Source organism: Ixodes scapularis, unplaced genomic scaffold (assembly GCF_016920785.2).
Source record: "Ixodes scapularis isolate PalLabHiFi unplaced genomic scaffold, ASM1692078v2 PGA_scaffold8__174_contigs__length_109621045, whole genome shotgun sequence".
Taxonomy (NCBI): Eukaryota; Metazoa; Arthropoda; class Arachnida; order Ixodida; family Ixodidae; genus Ixodes; species Ixodes scapularis.
The window spans coordinates 15,007,125-15,013,314 of NW_024609883.1; the positions used below are offsets into that span (position 1 = coordinate 15,007,125).

Genomic DNA, 6,190 nt, shown 5'->3' on the forward strand with positions numbered 1-6,190 from the left:
CGAAGCAGGCGCCTCCTACTACCAACGACATCCCGGCGTCGTTCACTCCACGCTGCTTAACGACGAAATCGGCGCCCGTACTCGGGACATTCGTGAGGTGATCCGCGACGTCGTGCGGGAGGAGCTCCAGAAGTTGCTACCTGCGGCCAGTCCTCCGACATCTCTCTCTATCGCTGAGGCTGTCCGTGAAGAAATTCACCGGACACTCCTGCCAAAGGTTCCCGGCACTATGGTGTCGCAAGAGGAGCCGACACTGAGCTTCGCCGCCGTAACCCGCCGACCGCCGCCTTTTGCCCATCAATACCAACCGTCACCTCGACGGGGCAATCTAGCGCCCCAAGACCGACGCCAAGAACAAGTCCAGGACGTCCGCCCGGAGCGACCCTCGCCGAGGAAGACCGACGTGTGGCGGACGGCCGACAGGAGAGGACTGTGCAACCACTGCGGTGAAGCTGACCATGTGTACCGGCTATGCCCCTACCGGCAGATCGGGCTTCGCGGGTTCGCGCCGGACGCACCACTTCCAAGGAGCGGAGAACGACTTAGAGACATCGAGGAATACCTGCAACGTGCACCATGTCCAGCGCCCGCTCCATCTCAAGGATACCGTTCGCCATCACCACGTCGTCCAGCTTCACCGATGCACCGACCCCGACGTGAAAACCTGTTGCCCCTTGCTCCTAGGAAACTAGGCACGGCAATGCCGAAAGGTGGTGTTACTGAAGACGAACGATGCCAAGATCCTCCAAGATCGTCGTAGCTCTCCCACTCTAACGCCACCACGCCAGGAAATGACGTTTCTTCAACAGTGTCTAATAACCTCAACGTTATCATCGACGGCCACGATGTGACGGTGCTCGTCGACACCGGAGCAAACTACTCCGTTTTGAGTGGGAGACTCTCTCGTCGCCTTCGGAAAGTTATGACGTCATGGGACGGACCGCAGATGCGAACCACCGGCGGACATCTCATCACATCTGTTGGCAGGTACACCGCTCGCGTTGGGATCCACGTTGAAACCTGCCCTGTGAAGTTCGTCGTTCTGCAAGACTGCTCGAGGGAGGTCATTCTCGGAGTGGACTTGTTGTGTGAATACGGCGCCGTCTTGAACCTGGCAGCTAACCAGCTGACACTGCGGAAGCCTGTTATGACGTCCGGAGATCAGGTAAGAACGTCGGCCGCCTCAGCCGCAGTGCGTGCACTGTCTGAGCACGTCAACGTGCCATCGCGCTCGAGTGTGCTGGTGCCCGTCGTAACCGAAACAGCAATTTGCGGAGACGCCCTGCTGGAGGGTAATGTTCAACTGCTCCTAGGCAGAGGGATCGGTGTCGCCAGAGGCGTGACGGAGCTCCAAGGTGTACGCGCTGCTGTCCTTGTAACGAACTTCCGACAAGAGCCTCAGCACCTTACAAAAGTTACCACCGTGGGACACATCGAGGAGCTCCAGGACACGGCCGCAGTCGCTGCAATGTCTGAACACTCCCCTTCGTCGCAATACGAGACAGCGTCATCTTCAGAGCTCGAGATCGACCCATCCCTCCCCCTTCCCCGCCGACCACAGCTGGCTGACCTCCTCGCCAAGTTCAAGGAGTGCTTTGCCACGTCATCAAAGGTGCGCCAAACGACGGTTGGGAAGCATCGAATAGTTACTGATGACAACACACTTCCTGTGCATCTGTCACTGTACCGATTTTCTGTGAAAGAAAGGGACATTATCCAGAAGCAAGTTCAGGAGATGCTTGATGACGACATCGTCCTACCCTCGAACAGTCAGTGGGCTTCCCCAGTAGTCCTGGTGAAGAAGAAAGACGGAACCCTGAGGTTCTGCGTGAATTATCACTGCCTCAACGCAGTAACGGAAAAGGACGTCTATCCGCTGCCCGCATTGACGATACCCTGGATCGGCCGCGCCACGCCCTATACTTTTCGTCGATTGACTTGAAGAGCGGGTACTGGCAGATTGAGGTCGACGAACGAGATCGTAAGAAAACAGCCTTCGTCACGCCGGGTGGACTGTATGAATTTAAAGTAATGCCGTTCAGGCTGTGCACAGCCCCGGCAACTTTCTAGCGCGTTACGGACACCGTCCTTTCCGGCTTAAAATAGCAGAGATGTCTCGTCTACCTCGACGACGTTGTGGTGTTTGCAAGCGAATTCGACGAGCACCTGAGACGACTGCGATCCGTGCTACACGCTATCAAGACTGCTGAGCTGACACTCAAGCCTCCCAAGTGTAGGTTTTCCTATGGTGAACTGAAATTTTCGGGACAGGTCGTGAGTGCTCAAGGTGTAAGCCCTGATGCTGTGAAGGCGTCCGGTGTCGCAGAATTCCCGAAGCCATCAGACAAGAAAGCCGTCCGAAAATTCCTTTGGCTGTGCGCATACTACAGACAGTTCTTTCGTGACTTTGCACAGATTTCTGCACCGCTGACGCATCTAACGAAGGACGGCGTGCAGTTCCAGTGGGGAGAGGAACAAGAACAAGCGTTCGGCGAACTCCAGCAGGAGCTCCAGTCGCCCCCTATCCACGGACATTTTGATCAGTCGGCGGAGACAGAAATCCACACGGACGCTAGCAATACCGGCCTCGGTGCGATACTAGTTCAGCGACAACAAGGAGCAGAGAGAGTAATCGCTGACGCAAGCCGGGCGCTGTCTAAGGCAGAACAAAATTATTCAACGACCGACAAAGAATGTCTTGCTGTCGTCTGGGCGATAACCAAGTTCCGCCCGTACTTGTACGGAATCCCGTTCCGCGTCGTCACAGACCTCCACATCCTCTGCTGGCTCGACAACCTCAACGATCCGTATGGACGCCTCGGCCGCTGGAGCCTTCGACTGCAAGAATTCGACGTAACCATTGTGGATAAGTCCGACCGCAAGCATGATGACGCTGACTGTTGGTCTGGGGCTCCAGTTGAACCTCCCATTGCCGGTGCCGACGACGATGACGACGCCGGCTTTCTTGGCGTAGTTGCAACTACCGACATGAGGGCACTTTAACGCGACGACACGGAACTTCGCTCCCTGATCGACCACATCGAAGGACTAGGAGGCTCAGTCCCACGGGCCTTTTCTCGGGACCTATCGATCTTTTTCTTGCGGCGGGGCGTGCTCTTCAGAAAACATTTCGGAACCAAAAAAACTCCCTGGCTACTGTTGCCTCTACCAGTCTCTGAGAAGAAATATTTCAAGCGTGCCACGACGACCCCACGGCTGGGCATCTCGGCTACAGCAGGTCCCTCACCCGGGTTCGTGACAAGTACTACTAGCCAAAACTCCCCAAGACTGTTCATCTGTACACACGGTCATGTCACAAATGCCGACGGCGTAAGAAGCCTACAACGACACCTGCGGGATTCCTGCAACCGATATCGGCCCCAACTACACCATTCCGACAGATTCGGATGGATTTGCTTGGGCCCTTCCCGCCGTCGACGTTGGGGAACCGCTGGATAATCGTGGCCACAAATTACCTCACCCGGTACGCAGAGACGAAAGCCCTTCCGTCGGGGACAGCAGTGGAAGTCGCCAAGTTTTTCGTCGAATCTATTCTCCTGCGACATAGCGCCCCCGAAATCTTGATAACCGACCGAGGGTCATCGTTCTTGACTCAGCTCACGCAAGATATCCTTCGGCTCAGCCACACCAGCCATCGTCAGACCACCGCGTACCATCCGCATACGAACGGGCTAACGGAGCACCTCAACAAGACGCTCGCCGACATGATCTCTGTGTACGTCGACGTAGACCACAGGACATGAGACGAGGTATTACCATACGAAACGTTCACCTACAACACCGCAGTTTAAGAAACAATCGGGATTACACCATTCGAGCTGGTGCATAACAGAAAACTAACGACCATGCTGGACGCGATGCTCCCCATGAGCCAGTGGATGACGGATGCGACGATGCCCATGCGGTCAGTAAGAGAGCCGAAGAGGCACGCCAACTAGCCCGCATTCGAATCCACGATGAACAGCGTGTCGACGCTCTCCGGTACAACCTTCGTCGCCGCGACGTCCACTTCCAGCACGGAGACAGAGTTTGGGTGTGGACGCTGATTCGTCGCCGCGGTCTCAGCGAAAAACTCCTGAAGCGCTACATTGGGCCTTACGAGATCGTTCGACGCCTCGGAGATTTGAACTACAAAGTCCTTCCCGACAGAGCACGACCATCAACAAGACGTCAGCCGCTACCCGAGGTGATGCATGTCGTCCGGCTGAAGCCGTATTACAACCGACAAAACTTTCCACTCTCGTCAACGAGTGAACTATGACTGTGAACTCTGAACTGTGAGTTGTGGACTGTGAACTGTGAACTGTGAACTGTGTATTCTGAACTCTGAACTGCAAACTGTGAACTGTGAACTGTGAACTGTGAACTGCGAACTGTGAATTGTGAACTGTGAACTGTGAACTGTGTAATGCGGATTCTTGGGCGAGTGGGTACTGAAACTTGCAAAACATAATAGCGCTTCACGACAGGGACGAGGAGTAGGAACGAGACAACACAATGCGTTACTGTGTTGTACTGTGAACTGTGAACTCTGAACTGTGAGCTGTGAGCTGTGAGCTGTGAGCTGTGAACTGTGAACTGCGAACTGCGAACCTTGAACTGCGAACTGCGAACTGCGAACTGCGAACCGCGAACTGCGAACTGTGAACTGCGAGCTGTGAACTGTGGCTCGTGATTCAGCTGTCCTTTTGTTGTGGATTTATTTTTGTTTTTCTCTTTCGTTTTCTGTTGCATGAATACGATGCACTTTTTTTAAAGGGGGGAGTAATGCCGCGAGCGCAACTGACCAACTGGGGCAGCGCGCCCGTGGCCTAACTTTTATCGCGCTTGTCTTCCACGCAGACGGCCAGGGTTCGATTCCTGGGTTCGGCTACATATTTTTGAAGAATGTTTTTTGTTGACGCTGTTTGTTCGTTTGTTTGTTGGTTTATTTTGAGTGTCCAAAAACAGCCAAAGCCTCTACATTTGTGCACTTGTTAGTAATGTATATAAACATAGCATATAAACGCAAACAAGAAAAGTATGGTCGCCGTACACACCTCTAAAGGAAAAACAGAGGAATTGAATAGTTGCAAAGCATGAACATTATTCCAATACATAAAATGAGGTTGGTTAGGGTTGAAAATGTCAATGCCATCTGATTCCAGATGATTGAAGTAGTTTTGCAGTCGGCCCGAGGGGGACGTAAAATCGCTGTAATTGACATGGAAAGTGCGACTAGAACGAACATTTCTACCGGGTATATGATAGTTAATAGATGTGACCAGAGAGTTAATATCGTGATTACAATATATGCATTTAAACAAGAAGAAAAGGTCGCGCGAGCATCGTCTTGATGCAAGGTTAGTGACTTGCATTTGTCTAAGCACTTCGTTGTAATCATATAGATCGTGTGATGGGGATCTAAAATGATAAGTTCTGGCAAATCTTTTCTGTAGGCGTTCCACATTATTGGAAGCTGTAGCACTAAGGCTGTTCCAAATCACACTGCAGAAGTCATGTTTTGGAAGAACTATGTTTCAATAAAGTACGTAGAAAAGCTAAACACTTGAAAAACACTTACTAAATCTTGATATTGGACCGAAAAGACGAAAACAAGAGCTCACAACGTATGTCGCGTGCGAATTAAAGTTGAGTTTGGAGTCTAGCATCACTCCCAGATCTTTCACAATTGTAAATCGAGTAATCAACGAATTTTCTTAGTAGTACAGAAAGTGAGTTCGAGTAGTCTTACGCGTGAAAGATATTACATTTGTTTTTCCAACGTTATGATCAAGACCGGTATCTACACCATAGACAGATGGCGTTGATATCTTCCTCCAATAGAGCACAATCATTTAGTGACGACATATTTTATAAGTCTTGAGGTCGTCAGCGAACTTGCTCACGACCTCTTTGCAAAACCGCGGCATACATTGACTCCTTCATTCCTCGAACGTCTTCCGATATGAACCACCTTCCCGCATCTTTTGTAAACATATCAGTTGATTTATTTAGAGCTGCATTAGTTAATCATTTTTGCTAATACATATTAGGCTGATCTGTTCTTCTCTCTAGCAGAAGTGCATTGTTGGCCTTTGCTTTGCTTTTTTATGTTTTTGCAGTGTTGTTGTTCTTGTCCACCCCCTCTGTAATGCCATCTGGGACCTGAGGGTATTGAAATAAATAA

At 51.5% G+C, this 6,190-nt stretch overlaps 1 pseudogene; it reads right to left on the minus strand.

Annotated features, from left to right (window-relative positions):
* Positions 1-4,997: 4,997 nt before the first annotated feature.
* Positions 4,998-5,933, minus strand: LOC115323214 (annotated as a pseudogene).
* Between the last annotated feature and the right edge of the window lie 257 nt (positions 5,934-6,190).